The sequence below is a fragment of the Hordeum vulgare genome, chromosome 6H (genome assembly GCF_904849725.1).
Source record: "Hordeum vulgare subsp. vulgare chromosome 6H, MorexV3_pseudomolecules_assembly, whole genome shotgun sequence".
Taxonomy (NCBI): domain Eukaryota; kingdom Viridiplantae; phylum Streptophyta; class Magnoliopsida; order Poales; family Poaceae; genus Hordeum; species Hordeum vulgare.
Genome location: NC_058523.1, coordinates 399436962 through 399454839, shown reverse-complemented (window position 1 = coordinate 399454839; position 17878 = coordinate 399436962).

Below are 17878 nucleotides of genomic sequence, written 5' to 3'. Positions count from 1 at the left end.
GGAGGTACCTCTCCGGCGGCCCTCTCCACGGTGGCCGCCCCTCCCCGTCGGCGGCCCCATCTCCGGGGGCCTCTCCTCACCGGGGCCTCCACACCGGCTCCTCCTCGCCGGCACATCACCACCGGAACCTCACCGCCTCCACATCCGTCTCCACCGTCAACTACGTGCGAACTCCGGCTTCACCGGGCCGTCACGTCACCGTCGGTGAGCCCCTCCTCGGGCTCCTCCCACCTTACCGTTCTCCTCGACGTCACGGTTCCGTTCCGGCAAACGGGGCCTCGATCCGTCGACGGTGGACTCCGGTAGGAGGATTCGAAGTTCGTGTTCTTCTAGGTGGAGTAGCTAAGGAACTTCTTTGTCTCTGTTAACAGAGAGATGAGAGATGAGTGTTTTGAGAGAAAAAGAAATAAAAACAATTGATGTATTAGATGCCGTATGTATGTATGTATGTATGTATTCGATGCCCGTATTATGTATGTATTTGTGTATTTGGATATTTAGAGAAATACGGTATTTGCACGGATAGGTATCTAATAAAAATAAATGAGAAATTAGCTTTAGGCCACTTACCGGTGGGGCAAATGCACCGCTGTCAATGACAGGGAGGCCCCACGCGATAATTAAAAATAATGTTTTTCTTAAATAAATAAATAAATAGATATATTAGTTAAAATAATTAATTAACATAATTAGAGCATGACACGTGGGTCCCTCGTTGAATTAATCTGATTAATAAATAATTAATCTTAACTAAAACTTGTGCCTATGACGTTCGGGACCCGCTGGTCAGTTGACCGGTCAAATGTGATGTCAGCCTGACATCGCGATGATGTCATAATAGGATTTTACTAAATCTTTTAAATCTGTTTTTAATTCTTAAATAATTAATAAACCTTTGAAAATTAATATTAAATAATCCGTAAGTCAGATCAAAATATTTTCAACATGAAAGTTGATCAGTAAAGCGAGACGAACCCGGATCCACGGCCCGTTCGTCTGTCACGCGTCCCTAGCATAGCAAACATGGAACTTTTCCATCGTTTCCAGTGTAACCGGTAGTAGCCCGAGACCCGGAAAATATCGTCAGATATTCTTCCGACCCGTCTATGACGGATGTTCCTGCGTTAGCTCATGTCTAGCCTGCATATTTTCATGTCATGCTTTGTGTTGCATCGGTGCTATTATTTATTGTTTCTTCCCCCTCTTCTTACCGGTAGACCCCGAGACTGACGCTGCTGCCGGGTACATCTACGACCCCGCCGATCAGTCCTTTGCCGCAGAGCAGCAAGGCAAGCAAACTCCCCTTGATCATTCCTATATCGCCTATGTCTTTCTTCCTACTGCTCGCATTAGTATTTTTGCTACTGTTATAGTTAGCTCCTATATCTGATGCATAGCCTGTTTTTGATGAACTGCTACTTTCAGTCCTGTACCTTTAATATGCTTAGTATAGGTGGAGCAGTCATCCCCTCTGACCCCGTAGATCAGTTGCCCCGCTTGTTTTCAAATCTCGATCTCTGATCGACGAGCCAGACCCGACACAGCACGTTCACCCCCCTTCGTTGTACGACGCTACAGGGATACTATCGGGTACCGAGGGTGACACCTCGCTAAGTACTCCTGATGATATCTCTGTAGTATAGCTAGTCGGTCGTGGTTATCGAGGGTGATTCCTCTTTCACCATTCCCGATGACGTCTCTGTCGTGCCACCCCGCGAGTGTGGGACCCCCGAGGGTGATTCCTCTAAGCCCACCTTGACGGGTACATCGTTCGGAATCCAACGAGGGTGATACCTCGGATTCCCCCCGATGTTACAACCACACAGTTACTCGACCATGTTACTGGGATCATGGGTGATTAGTTGTAAGACGGGTGGTTTCCCGCGAGACTGTGTTGTTGGCCTAATTAAAATGCTAATGGATTTGGGTATTTGATCTGGGTTGGTCGGAGACCCTTTTCGCACTAACCGACTACGCGGGAAGAATTATGGGTACTCGGCGTCGCGGTATCAGCCGAAGCTTTTCAGATGCCAGCAGTGTAGCGGCGCGCGCACGAGTGGTCCCGAGATGCATCGCGCTTGTGATTAAGGGATGCTAGGACTGACGTCGGCCGCCCACGCCACGTGCAGGAGCGTGAAGGGAACTGGGCCCATGAACCCTTTGTGCTTAGGATTTAGACCGGCGGGCTGGCCTCTCTGATTAGTCTTAGGTGGGGCTGCGACGTGTCGATATTCCGAGGCCGGGCAGGACCCAGAAAAGTATGTCCGGCCAGAGTGTTATCGAGCGTGACGGGACATGTGGTGCACCCCTGCAGGGATGAAAATTAACTATTCGGATAGCCGTGTCCACGGTTACAGGACGACTTGGAGTTGTGCCCCGATCTTATACAACTACAATTGTTACTTAACTGGAATTAGTTTGCCTCGGGATTGCTTCCTCGCAGGGAGTCGAGGGAGGATCCTTAGGCGTGACCTCACTTTAATTTTGCTGCAACAATATGATTATTAATGTGTTACCCCTGTTCTACTCTCGTCTATTGCTGCAAGACCCTGAAGATGCTAGTCTTCGATAGGACTAGGCCTTTCTCTCTCTATTCTCGCATTGCTGCAGTCAGTCCACATATAACCCCCTTCTTTGATACTGATGCATTATTAGAATAGTTCTGATGAAAGACTTGCGAGTACTTTGGATGAGTACTCACCGCTGCTTTGCTCCCCCCCCCCTTGTTCCCTTGGTCCGTTTGCTGCGACCAGATGATGAAGCCCAGGAGATGGAGGTCCCCGCCACCGACGACTGCTACCCCGACGGTGCCTACTACTACGTGGAGGCCGCTGATGATCAGGAGTAGTTAGGAGGTTCCCAGGCAGGAGGCCTCGCCTCGTTCGATCGTTGTATCTTTTGTGCTAGCCTTCTCTAAGGCACCCCATGTTTTATGTCTGTACTCAGATATTTGTTGCTTCCGCTGACTCGTGTGCTTATCGAGCTTTCGTATTCTAGCCCTCGAGGCCCCTGGCTTGTAATATGAAGCTGATGTTATTTCTTTTGTGTCTAGAGTTGTGTTGTGATATCTCCCCGTGAGTCCTTGAGTTTGATCGTACGCATTTGCGTGTATGATTAGCGTACGATTAAGCCGAGGGCGTCACAAGTTGGTATCAGAGCCAACTGCCTGTAGGTAGCCCCCTTTCCAACTCCTTGGCCGAAGTTGAGTCTAGTGTTTGAAAAACTTTACTAACACTGATGTTGTGGCTTACGGGCCCACATCTCAATTGGGTGGTATTAGTATCTTTTACTCCTTTCCTATACTCTGGGCTCTACTTTCTCTTCTCTTTCGGGTCAAAGATTTTACTAACTCTAACATTAGGTTCTCGAATCACATCAATCCGGAGCGCTGGACTATCTACTCTTTTTCTCCTGAATATGTATTACACACACTGTCATTGACATCCGTCAATCTTATTTTCAGATGCGTCCCGCAAGACAGCACGTGCGCCTGACACAGGCCACCGAGACGACTGGGTTCCCGGCCATTTTGGTCGATCTCCTGACCAGGCTGGGATATCGCTGGTACCCCGAGTACACTGTGTTCGAGGATTTCCGCGAGTACAACCAGTACCAGTACCAGGCTGAGGTTCGCATCTTCGACCAGAGGGGCGGTGAGACCCTCGAGCGCCACGTGTTCTGTGGTATTGGAGTGTCGGTCGAGATGGCCGTCCATGATGCGGCCTACATCGCCATCACCCGTCTCCGTGGAGCGTACCCTCACCTGGAGGAGAGCCCTTTCAGATACATCCCGCATGCTCCTGCTGGGGATGAGACTGGGTCTGATCTCACTGCCTACGCTTCTGACGTTCGGGAGCGCAACGACCGTTCCTACGTCGCTGTCTGCGCCCCCTACGTGACGCGTCGGTACGACGCGCGGATTTTGGTGCAGTACACTGAGACAATGGATCGTGCTTTCCGAGCTCTGACTGTGGAGTTGTATGCTACACGCGCTCGTCTTTACGACGCGTTGACAGAGCTGCAGCCATCACACTGTCCGAGGGTTCCCCCTTTGCGCATCCGCGAGCCGAGCAGGACAGAGCTACCATCAGCTCTCGAGTGGACTGATGTTGGGGGTAGAACCCCTGCACTTGGACCTCAGCTGCTCGACTGGATGCGGTACCCTCATCAGAGTCACAACGGGACACAGGGTCCTGTCCCTACCTTCTATCACCGCCAGCTACCAGGATTCGATCGTCCTCTCCGACGTTGATGTAGCCTTATCGCTACATCTCGTTGTGGTACTCTTCCACCGCGTGCCTGCGCGCCGCCTACTGAGTCTAGGGTATCGTCAAATGCGTCCGGGCTATCGCCAAATTTCGAGTTTTTAATCGTTAGTCTGTAATCGAACTTATGTATGGGTCTGTATGTCGAACTCAACTACTATGGAGTATCTATCGCATTTCCCTTTCATTATGCTTGATTACTTCATGAATGCGTGCGATGCCTTTCGATTACTTTAAGCTAAACTACCCCTGCTAAATATTTAACAGGATGGTTAGACCAGCTGGCCGCCCGCGTGGCCGTGCCAACGATGCACCACCCCCGCCTCCTGAGTATATGGCGGGGATGATCCAACAGTTTGAGCTGAACCGCCAGTTTATGCAAGGGCTCATGGATCAGTTCCAAAGGCCGAACCTGAACCAACCACAAGGCGTGACACTGCAAGACTTCTGCCGTCTCAACCCTGCGATCTACCGCAGCTCAACTCAGCCTCTAGATGCTGATGACTGGCTCCGTGACATTTCTTATGAGCTAGAGTCTGCCAATGTGCCCCTGGCGAGCTATGTCAACTTTGCCGCATACTTTCTGAAGGGTCCCGCTGCTCAATGGTGGGACAGCCACAGGCGCTCTCAGCCCGTTGGAGCTATCATCACTTGGGAAGAGTTCAAGGCTGCTTTCCGTGCTCGATACATTCCCCAGGGAATCATGGACCGGAAGAAGCGTGAGTTCCGCAACTTAGTCCAGGGCAACAAGACTGTGGATGCTTATCAGCGGGAATTTCTGGAATTATCTCGCTATGCTGAAGAAGACATTGCGACTGATGCACGCAGGCAGGAGAAGTTCCGTGAAGGCCTCCACCCTGATATCAAGCTGACACTCCTCGTTCAGGACTATGCTGATTTCGCCACCCTCGTGAACAAGGCTATTCAGGTTGAGACTGGTCTGCAGGAATACAAAGATAGCAGCAAGCGCAACCGTGACATGGGCTCATCTTCGGGCTCATCTGCACAGAAGCGGAAGATCTGGATTCCCAACAACATGTACCATGCACCTGCTCCTACTCCGAGGCCGTCCTATGCTGCACCTCGCCTGCCTCCTCCACCACCTAGGCAGCCGAGGCTTCCAGCTCCACCGCCTCGAGTTCCTCCTTCCCGTCCTGAGGACGGGCTGTGCTTCAAGTGTGGCCGTCCAGGTCACCGTGCTAGAGACTGCAGGCAGAATCAGAATCAGCTGGCACTTCCCGCAACTGGCCGTGGCAACAACCAGAACCGCAACTTCAACACTAAGCCTGCTTATGTTCGTGGTCAGGCCAACAACATTGATATGGGTCAAGCTCAAGACCAGCCTGCTACCGTGATGGGTACACTTCTCGTTAACTCAGTACCTGCTTCTGTATTGTTTGATACAGGAGCATCGCATTCCTTTATGTCGGAAAATTTTGCATATATGCATGACATTAGGAGCGAAGAGATGAACCTCCCGATAGTGGTAAACACCCCTGGGGGCGAATGTCGAACCTCTGTGGTTTGCCCCCATGTTCCAGTTGAAATTGAAGGATTAGAATTCCTTGCCAACCCCATCCTACTAAAGTCATCCAACATTGATCTCATATTGGGGATGGACTGGTTGAAGGCTCATACGGCATCGATCGTTTGTGCCACCAAAACCGTCCACCTCCTACACCCTTCAGATGAACTAGTAAGCTACCATGCTCATCTCGTCCGTAATGCTGAGGCACGGCTGTATGCCTTGAATGCATTAAATGCGTCGCCTCTTGAAGGGATTGAAAACATACCAGTGGTCCGAGAGTTCCAAGATGTCTTTCCAGAAGAACTTCCGGGGATTCCCCCTGCTCGAGCTGTCGAGTTTGTCATTGACTTGGTACCCGGTACCACTCCTATTGCCAAGCGTCCTTATAAAATGCCACCACATGAACTCCTTGAACTTAAGCAAGAAATTGACAACTCGCTCCGTCTGGGTTTCATCCGTCCGAGTTCCTCTGCTTGGGGTGCACCTTCTCTCTTTGTTAAGAAGAAGGATGGGACAAATCGATTGGTTCAAGACTATCGTCCTATCAACCAGGCCACTATTCAAAACAAATATCCTCTCCCTCGGATAAATGATTTGTATGATCAACTTGCTGGTTCCACCGTTTTCTCTAAGCTCGACTTGAGATTGGGATACCACCAGATCCGTGTTCGCAAGGAGGATATTCCAAAGACCGCCTTTGTTACTCGATATGGATCATACGAGTACACCGTCATGTCCTTCGGCTTAACCAATGCACCGGCAACTTTCTCTCGATTGATGAATTATATATTCATGGACTACCTCGACAAATTTGTCGTGGTATATCTAGATGATATTCTGGTGTTTTCAAAGAACAAAGAAGAGCATGCTGAACATCTTCGTCTTGTACTGGATAAGCTTCGGGAGCATAAACTCTATGCGAAGTATTCCAAATGTGAGTTCTGGCTAGACGAAGTGACTTACCTTGGTCATGTGATTTCCAAGGATGGTATTGCGGTCAACCCCGAACGAATTCAAGCTATTCTTGATTGGACTCCCCCGAAGAATGTCAAGCAGGTCAGAAGTTTTCTCGGACTCGCCAGCTATTGCCGTCGATTCGTCGAGAACTTCTCCAAGATTGCGAAGCCCTTAACCAACCTGCTTCACAAAGGTGTTAAGTATGAATGGACTGATAAATGTCAGGAAAGTTTCCAGGCACTCAAGGACAAACTAACGTCCGCTCCAGTACTTGCTCCTCCAGATACGAAAAGGGATTTCGTCATATACTGTGATGCTTCTCGTCAAGGAATAGGTTGTGTCCTAATGCAGGATCGCAAGGTGATCGCTTATGCTTCACGTCAACTGCGTGCTCATGAAGAGAACTACCCAGTTCATGATCTCGAGCTTGCCGCAGTCATTCATGCATTGAAGGAATGGCGACAATACCTTGTCGGTAATCGCTGTGAAATCTACACCGACCATCAAAGTCTGAAGTACTTGTTCACTCAACCGGAGCTGAACCTGCGCCAACAAAGATGGATGGAGCGTATAGCAGATTTTGACTGTAGTATATCATATACCCCTGGCAAGGCTAATGTAATGGCTGATGCCTTAAGTCGCAAGTCATACTGCAACCACCTCCAGGTTCATGAGGTTCACGATCGTCTGCAAGAGGAATTCCGTAAGCTGAACCTCCACATTGTTCCTCAGGGTTACCTTGTTCCTCCCCCTGAAGAGTATCAAAAGATGAACCTTCGTGTTGTTAATCAGGGTTCCCTCAGTAACCTAGTGGTTGAACCAGATCTTGTGAGCTCCATAAAGAATATACAAAACTTTGACGATGATGTCGACAGGATTAAGAGTTATATTGCGAAGGGTAAACCCTCCTTTTTCACTGTTGATGAAGGTGGTGCCTTGTATTTCAAGGGTCGCCTATTCGTTCCAAATAAGAAGGAAAATCTCAGGATGACTGGGAAGGTGATGGAAGAAGCTCATGACACACCATTGTCTATTCACCCGGGTAGTACCAAGATGTACCAAGACATCCGGCAAAGATTCTGGTGGCCCAATATGAAACAAGACATTGCACGCTATGTGGCAGAATGTGATATATGCCGGCGTATCAAGGCAGAGCACCAAAAGCCTGCTGGAACTCTGCAACCTATCTCTATTCCCGAGTGGAAATGGGATCACGTTGAAATGGACTTCGTCACTGGTTTTCCCAGGTCTCAGAAAGGTAATGATGCTATTCTTGTCGTCATTGATCGACTGTCCAAAGTTGCACATTTTCTGGCCGTCAAAGAAACGATTAATGCTAGTCAGCTGGCAGATCTTTATATGTCAAGAGTTGTTTCACTGCACGGTATTCCGTTGGTGATCAGTTCGGACCGTGGCAGCTTGTTTACTTCAAAATTCTGGGAAAGTTTTCAGAAGGCTATGGGGACTCATCTGTCCTTCAGCACTGCATTTCATCCTCAATCCCAGGGACAAGTTGAACGAGTCAACCAAATTCTCGAGGACATGCTTCGAGCTTGTGTCATTTCTTTCGGTAAGAAATGGGAGGAATCTCTCCCGTATGCCGAGTTCTCTTACAACAATAGCTATCAAGCTAGCCTGAAGATGGCCCCTTTCGAAGTGTTGTATGGGCGAAGGTGTCGAACTCCTCTGAATTGGTCAGAAACTGGGGAACGATCACTCTTCGGTCCGGATATTATTCAACATGCCGAAGATCAAGTCCGCATTATTCATGAGAATCTGAAGGCTGCTCAGTCTCGTTAGAAAAGTCAGTATGACCGTCATCATCAAGATATGGTCTATCAACCTGGCGAAAAGGCTTATCTTCGTGTCACACCAATGAGAGGTGCACACCGTTTTGGGATCAAGGGCAAGTTAGCTCCTCGTTATATTGGTCCTTTCACTGTTCTCGAAAGGCGTGGAAGAGTGGCTTATCAATTGGAACTGCCGGCGAACCTTTCTCAGGTTCACGATGTCTTCCATGTTTCTCAACTCCGTCGCTGCTTCAAGGATCCTATTCGAGCAGTGGATCACGATATGCTTGAGCTTCAACAAGACCTCTCTTATAAAGAGCATCCGGTCCGCATTCTCGACCAAGCTGAACGTAAGACTCGTCGCAAGGTCACTAAGTTCCTTAAGGTGCAGTGGTCAAATCACTCTGAAGATGAAGCCACTTGGGAACGCGAGGATCATCTTCGTGATGAATACCCCGGGCTCTTTCCCTCTACCTCTTAATTCTCGGGACGAGAATTCTTGTTAGTAGGGGAGAATTGTGACATCCTCGACTTTTGCTACAGTAGTAATTGTAATTAAGCTACAGTGATCACCGCTAATGATGCCACGTCATCGTATTCCCATCTCAGACCCGCGTGGATTCGCGTCTGTCCGGATCGATGATTTGAAAGCAATGGGAAGCACCTTATCGGTTCATTACAAGTATTAAAAGGATATACATATACGAGGAAAGTATTAAAGAAATAATAATAAAAGAAAGAAAAGAAAACTGAAAGAAAGGATTAATAAAAAGAAAAGGAAAGAGGTAATAAAACAAAGCAAATCAAAAAAAAAAGAGAAAGCCCCCCCCCCAGCCGGCTCAGCTGGGCCAAAAGGGGCCCAGCCGGCCACCTCCCGCGCCCCCTCCCTGCAAACCCTAAACCCCCCTGGCGACCGACCCCCCTTCCCTCGCTACTCCCTCCTTTCCCCCACGCCGCCGCCGCCAGCCCCCCCCCCCCCTCGTGGGGGCCCCACCTCCACCCACCCCACGCGCCATCTCCTCCCAGTCCCGTAACTCCCTCCCTCTCTCTCGGCCACCCCTCCCCACGAGAGCCACGCCCCCACCCCATCCCGTCGCCCCTCTCCCCCCATCTCGCCCCTCCCTGGCCACCCCTCTCCCGCCGGCAGCCCCCCCCCCCGGCGGCCCCTCTCCCTCCGCCGGCGGCCACCCACCTCACCTCCCCCACGGCCTCCACCCCTCCCCGCCGGCAGCCCTCTACCCCGCCGGCCTCCTCCCTCCACGGCCCCCTTCCTCCCGCGGCCGCCCCTCCCCTCATCCTCCTCCCCGGCGGCCCCTCCACCCCGCCGGCAGGGGTGCCGGCCACCTCGGCCCCCCCATCTCGGCGGCCGGCCCTCCCGGGAGGTACCTCTCCGGCGGCCCTCTCCACGGTGGCCGCCCCTCCCCGTCGGCGGCCCCATCTCCGGGGGCCTCTCCTCACCGGGGCCTCCACACCGGCTCCTCCTCGCCGGCACATCACCACCGGAACCTCACCGCCTCCACATCCGTCTCCACCGTCAACTACGTGCGAACTCCGGCTTCACCGGGCCGTCACGTCACCGTCGGTGAGCCCCTCCTCGGGCTCCTCCCACCTTACCGTTCTCCTCGACGTCACGGTTCCGTTCCGGCAAACGGGGCCTCGATCCGTCGACGGTGGACTCCGGTAGGAGGATTCGAAGTTCGTGTTCTTCTAGGTGGAGTAGCTAAGGAACTTCTCTGTCTCTGTTAACAGAGAGATGAGAGATGAGTGTTTTGAGAGAAAAAGAAATAAAAACAATTGATGTATTAGATGCCGTATGTATGTATGTATGTATGTATGTATTCGATGCCCGTATTATGTATGTATTTGTGTATTTGGATATTTAGAGAAATACGGTATTTGCACGGATAGGTATCTAATAAAAATAAATGAGAAATTAGCTTTAGGCCACTTACCGGTGGGGCAAATGCACCGCTGTCAATGACAGGGAGGCCCCACGCGATAATTAAAAATAATGTTTTTCTTAAATAAATAAATAAATAGATATATTAGTTAAAATAATTAATTAACATAATTAGAGCATGACACGTGGGTCCCTCGTTGAATTAATCTGATTAATAAATAATTAATCTTAACTAAAACTTGTGCCTATGACGTTCGGGACCCGCTGGTCAGTTGACCGGTCAAATGTGATGTCAGCCTGACATCGCGATGATGTCATAATAGGATTTTACTAAATCTTTTAAATCTGTTTTTAATTCTTAAATAATTAATAAACCTTTGAAAATTAATATTAAATAATCCGTAAGTCAGATCAAAATATTTTCAACATGAAAGTTGATCAGTAAAGCGAGACGAACCCGGATCCACGGCCCGTTCGTCTGTCACGCGTCCCTAGCATAGCAAACATGGAACTTTTCCATCGTTTCCAGTGTAACCGGTAGTAGCCCGAGACCCGGAAAATATCGTCAGATATTCTTCCGACCCGTCTATGACGGATGTTCCTGCGTTAGCTCATGTCTAGCCTGCATATTTTCATGTCATGCTTTGTGTTGCATCGGTGCTATTATTTATTGTTTCTTCCCCCTCTTCTTACCGGTAGACCCCGAGACTGACGCTGCTGCCGGGTACATCTACGACCCCGCCGATCAGTCCTTTGCCGCAGAGCAGCAAGGCAAGCAAACTCCCCTTGATCATTCCTATATCGCCTATGTCTTTCTTCCTACTGCTCGCATTAGTATTTTTGCTACTGTTATAGTTAGCTCCTATATCTGATGCATAGCCTGTTTTTGATGAACTGCTACTTTCAGTCCTGTACCTTTAATATGCTTAGTATAGGTGGAGCAGTCATCCCCTCTGACCCCGTAGATCAGTTGCCCCGCTTGTTTTCAAATCTCGATCTCTGATCGACGAGCCAGACCCGACACAGCACGTTCACCCCCCTTCGTTGTACGACGCTACAGGGATACTATCGGGTACCGAGGGTGACACCTCGCTAAGTACTCCTGATGATATCTCTGTAGTATAGCTAGTCGGTCGTGGTTATCGAGGGTGATTCCTCTTTCACCATTCCCGATGACGTCTCTGTCGTGCCACCCCGCGAGTGTGGGACCCCCGAGGGTGATTCCTCTAAGCCCACCTTGACGGGTACATCGTTCGGAATCCAACGAGGGTGATACCTCGGATTCCCCCCGATGTTACAACCACACAGTTACTCGACCATGTTACTGGGATCATGGGTGATTAGTTGTAAGACGGGTGGTTTCCCGCGAGACTGTGTTGTTGGCCTAATTAAAATGCTAATGGATTTGGGTATTTGATCTGGGTTGGTCGGAGACCCTTTTCGCACTAACCGGCTACGCGGGAAGAATTATGGGTACTCGGCGTCGCGGTATCAGCCGAAGCTTTTCAGATGCCAGCAGTGTAGCGGCGCGCGCCCGAGTGGTCCCGAGATGCATCGCGCTTGTGATTAAGGGATGCTAGGACTGACGTCGGCCGCCCACGCCACGTGCAGGAGCGTGAAGGGAACTGGGCCCATGAACCCTTTGTGCTTAGGATTTAGACCGGCGGGCTGGCCTCTCTGATTAGTCTTAGGTGGGGCTGCGACGTGTCGATATTCCGAGGCCGGGCAGGACCCAGAAAAGTATGTCCGGCCAGAGTGTTATCGAGCGTGACGGGACATGTGGTGCACCCCTGCAGGGATGAAAATTAACTATTCGGATAGCCGTGTCCACGGTTACAGGACGACTTGGAGTTGTGCCCCGATCTTATACAACTACAATTGTTACTTAACTGGAATTAGTTTGCCTCGGGATTGCTTCCTCGCAGGGAGTCGAGGGAGGATCCTTAGGCGTGACCTCACTTTAATTTTGCTGCAACAATATGATTATTAATGTGTTACCCCTGTTCTACTCTCGTCTATTGCTGCAAGACCCTGAAGATGCTAGTCTTCGATAGGACTAGGCCTTTCTCTCTCTATTCTCGCATTGCTGCAGTCAGTCCACATATAACCCCCTTCTTTGATACTGATGCATTATTAGAATAGTTCTGATGAAAGACTTGCGAGTACTTTGGATGAGTACTCACCGCTGCTTTGCTCCCCCCCCCTTGTTCCCTTGGTCCGTTTGCTGCGACCAGATGATGAAGCCCAGGAGATGGAGGTCCCCGCCACCGACGACTGCTACCCCGACGGTGCCTACTACTACGTGGAGGCCGCTGATGATCAGGAGTAGTTAGGAGGTTCCCAGGCAGGAGGCCTCGCCTCGTTCGATCGTTGTATCTTTTGTGCTAGCCTTCTCTAAGGCACCCCATGTTTTATGTCTGTACTCAGATATTTGTTGCTTCCGCTGACTCGTGTGCTTATCGAGCTTTCGTATTCTAGCCCTCGAGGCCCCTGGCTTGTAATATGAAGCTGATGTTATTTCTTTTGTGTCTAGAGTTGTGTTGTGATATCTCCCCGTGAGTCCTTGAGTTTGATCGTACGCATTTGCGTGTATGATTAGCGTACGATTAAGCCGAGGGCGTCACAGTTCATGCGTAGATGTAATCTCGAGTAGAACACAAATTTTTTTGTAGGTGTTGATGTTCGATTTTCTACCCTCCTTAGTCTTTTCTCGATTCGGCGGTATTGTTGGCTTGAAATGGCCCGGACCAACATTACTCGTACGCTTAGGAGAGACCGGTTTTATCGACTAACATGCAATTTGTTGCGTAAAGATGACTGTCGGGTGCCTGTTTCTTCAACTTTAGTTGAATTGGTTTTGACCAAGGCGATCCTTGGAGAGGTTAAATAGAAATTTGCACATCTCCGTTGTGGTTTTGCATAAGTAAGATGTGATCATACTAGATACCCATAGCAGCCACGTAACACATGCAACAACACATTAGAGGACGTCTAACTTGTTTTTGTAGGGTATGCATGTGATGTGATATGGCCAAAGACATGATGTGATATATTGGATGTATGATATGATCATCTTGTAATAGTTAAATATCGACTTGCACGTCGATGCTACGGCAACCGGCATGAGCCATAGGGTTGTATTTAAACTAACGTTTGTGGTCGCAGATGCGTTTACTATACTACTAGGTTTTAGCTTTAGTAGTAATAGCATAGATAGCATGACAACCTCGATGGCGGCACAATGATGGAGATCATGGTGTGGCGCCGGTGACGATGAAGATCATGCCGGTGCTTTGGTGATGGAGATCAAGAAGCACAAGATCATGGCCATATCATGTCACTTATGAATTGCATGTGATGTTAATCCTTTTACGCACCTTATCTTTCTTAGAGCGACGGTAGCATTATAAGGTGATCCCTCACTAAATTTCAAGATGAAATTGTGTTCTCCCCGACTGTGCACCGTTGCGATAGTTCGTCGTTTCGAGACACCACGTGATGATCAGGTGTGATAGACTCAACGTTCACATACAATGGGTGCAAAACAGTTGCACACGCGGAACACTCAAGTTAAACTTGACGAGCCTAGCATGTGCAGACATGGCCTCGGAACACAAGAGACTAAAAGGTCGAGCATGAATCGTATAGTTGATCTCATTAGCATAGAGATGATTACCAGTGAAGCTAGAATTAACTCACGTGATGATCGGACTTGAGTTAGTGAATTTGGATCATGCCACACTCAAGTAACTAGAGGGATGTCTATTTGAGTGGGAGTTTATTAGTAATTTGATTAGTTGAACTCTAATTTTCTTGAACATAGTCTAAGTCCACTTTGCAATATTTTATGTTGTAGATCAACGGCTCACGTAGTAGCAACCCTGAATTCCAATACGTCCCTATAGAAAGCTAAGCTGAAAGATGATGGTAGAAACTTTGTAGACTGAGCTCGTAATCTGAGGCTCATCCTATAAGCTGGGAAAAAAAATTATGTCCTTGATGCAACACTAGGAGATGAACCACCCACTACGTCTGATCAAGATGTTTTGAACGCTTGGCAAGCACGTAAGGAGGACTACTTAGTAGTTCAATGTGCAGTCTTGTATGTCTTAGAACCGAGACTTCAACGACGCTTTGAACGTCATGGAGCATATGAGATGTTCCAGGGGTTGAAGTTTATCATTCAGAAGAATGCCCGGATCGAGAGGTATGAGACCTCCGATAAATTCTATGCTTGCAAAATTGAGGAGAATTCATTTGTCAGTGAACATGTGCTCAAAATGTCTGGGTACTCAAACCGTCTAGCTAAGCTGGGAGTTGAACTTCCGCAAGAGGCTATCACTGACATAATTCTTCAATCACTGCCACCTAGCTACAAGAGCTCTTTGTTGAACTATAACATGCAAGGGATGAACAAGTCACCCGGCGAGTTATTCACGATGCTGAAAGTCGCACAGTCAGAACTCCGGAAAGAACATCAAGTGTTGATGGTCAATAAGACACTGGTTTCAAGAGAAACGGCAAAGGAAACAAGGGTAACTCCAAGAAGAGCAGCAAAATTGTTGCCACTCCAACAAAGAAACCCAAGGTTGGGCCTAAGCCGAAAAAGAGAGTGTTATTATTGAAAGGGGATGGGTCACTGGAAGCGCAACTGCCCCAAGTATTTGGCTGATAAGAGGTGGCCAATGCCAAACCAGGTATTTGTGATATACATGTTATTGATGTGTACCCAACCAACTCTCGTAGTATTTACTGGGTATTTGATACCGGTTCTGTTTCTCACATTTGCAACTCAAAGCAGGAACTGCGGAATAAACGAAGGCTGGGGAAGGATGAAGTGACGATGCACGTGGGAAATGGTTCCAAGGTTCATGCAATCACCGTCGGCATAGTCTCACTTGAGTTACCATCAGGATTAGTTATGAACTTAAATAATTGTTATTTAGTGCATGCGTTAAGCATGAACATTATATCTGGATCTTGTTTATTGCGAGACGGTTACTCATTTAAGTCAGAGAATAATGGTTGTTCTATTTTTATGAGTAATATCTTTTATGGTCATGCACCCAGTGTGAGGGGTTTGTTCATATTAAATCTTGATTGTGATGACACACATATACATAACATTGAGACCAAAAGATGTAGAGTTAACAATGATAGCGCCACCTTTTTGTGGCACTACCGCTTGGAACACCACACCGTAATGGTGTGTCCGAACATCGTCGTCGTACTTTGTTAGATAGGGTGCGATCTCTGATGTCTCTTACCGATTTGCCATTATCGTTTTGGGGTTATGCATTAGAGATGGCTGCATTCACTTTAAATAGGGCACAATCAAAATCCGTTGAGATGACACCATATGAGCTATGGCATGGCAAGAGGCCAAAGTTCTCGTTTCTTAAAGTTTGGGGATGTGATGCTTATGTCAAAAAGCTTCAGCCTGAAAAGCTGGAACCCAAAGCAGAAAAGTGTGTCTTCATAAGTTACCCAAAAGAGACAGTTGGGTAGACCTTCTATCTCAGATCCGAGGGCAAAGTGTTTGTTGCCAAGAATGGAGCTTTTCTTGATCAGGAGTTTCTCTCGAAAGAATTGAGTGGGAGGAAGATAGAACTTGATGAGGTTGTGGAACCTCTGCTCCCTCTGGATGGTGGCGCACGGCAGAGGGAAATCTATATCGAGGCAACACCAGTTGAGGAGGAAGCTAATGATGATGATCATGAGGCTTCGGATCAAGTTACTGACGGACCTCGCAGGTCGACAAGATCACGTACTACTCCTGAGTGGTACGGGAATGATGTCTTATCTATCATATTGTTAGACAACAATGAGCCTGCGAATTATGAAGAAGCAATGGTGGGCCCAGATTCCAACATATGGTTATAGGCCATGAAGTCCGAGATAGGATCTATGTATGAAAACAAAGTGTGGACTTTGGAAGTATTACCTGAAGGTCGAAAGGCTATTCAGAACAAATGGATCTTTAAGAAGAAGACGGGCGCAGACGGTAATGTGTCCGTTTATAAAGCTCGACTTGTGCCAAAAGGTTTTTCACAAGTTCAAGGAGTTGACTACGATGAGACATTCTCACCGTTAGCGATGATTAAGTCCGTCCAAATCATGTTAGCATTAGCTGCATTTTTCGATATTGAAATCTGGCAGATGGATGTCAAAATGGCGTTCCTTAATGGTTTTCTTAAGGAAGAGTTGTATATGATGCAACCCGAAGGTTTTGTCGATCCAGAGAATGCTAACAAAGTATGCAAGCTCCAGCGATCCATTTACGGACTGGTGCAAGCATCTCGGAGTTGGAATAAGCGCTTTGATGTGGTGATCAAGGCATTTGGGTTTATACAAGTTGTTGGAGAATCTTGTATTTACAAGAAAGTGAGTGGGAGCTCTGTAGCATTTCTAATATTATATGTGGATGACATATTGCTGATTGAAACAATGTGGAGTTTATAGAGAGCATAAATGATTACTTGAACAAATGTTTTTCAATGAAAGACCTAGGAGAAGTTGCTTACATATTAGGTATTAAGATCTGTAGGGATAGATCGAGGCGCCTAATACGACTTTCACAAAGCACATACCTTGATAAAGTTTTGAAGAAATTCAAAATGGAGCAATCCAAGAAGGGGTTCTTGCCAATGTTACAAGGTATAAAGTTGAGTAAGACTCAGTGTCCAGTAACTGCGAAAGATAGAGAAAAGATGAGTACCGTCCCCTATGCTTCAACCATAGGGTCAATCAAGTATGCAATGTTGTGCACAAGACGGACGTCACCCTGGCCATAAGTATGGCAGGAAGGTTCCAAAGCGATCGAGGAGTGGAACGTTGGGCGGCGGTCAAGAATATTCTGAAGTACCTGAATAGGACTAAGGAAATGTTTCTCGTTTATGGAGGTGACGAAGAGCTCGTCGTAAAGGGTTACGTCGATGCAAGCTTTGACACTGATCCGGATGACTCTAAGTCTCAAACCGGATACGTATTTATTCTCAATGGGGGTGCGGTAAGCTGGTGCAGTTCGAAGCAAAGCGTCGTAGTAGATTCTACATGTGAAGCGGAGTACATGGCTGCCTCGGAGGCAGCTCAGGAGGGTGTCTGGATGAAGCAGTTCATGACGGATCTTGGAGTTGTGCCGAGTTCACTAAATCCAATAACTCTGTTCTGCGACAACACTCGTGGCATTGCTCTAGCAAAGGAACCAAGGTTTCACAAGAAGACAAGACACATCAAACGAAGCTTCAACATCATCCTCGACTATGTCGCAGGAGAGGACGTAAATATTTGCAAAGTGCACATGGATCTGAATGTTGCAGATCCGCTGACTAAACCTCTTCCACGAGCGAAGCATGATCAACACCAGAACTGTATGGATGTTAGATTCATTCCAATGTAAATCGCATAGCGATGTGAGACTAGATTATTGACTTTAGTG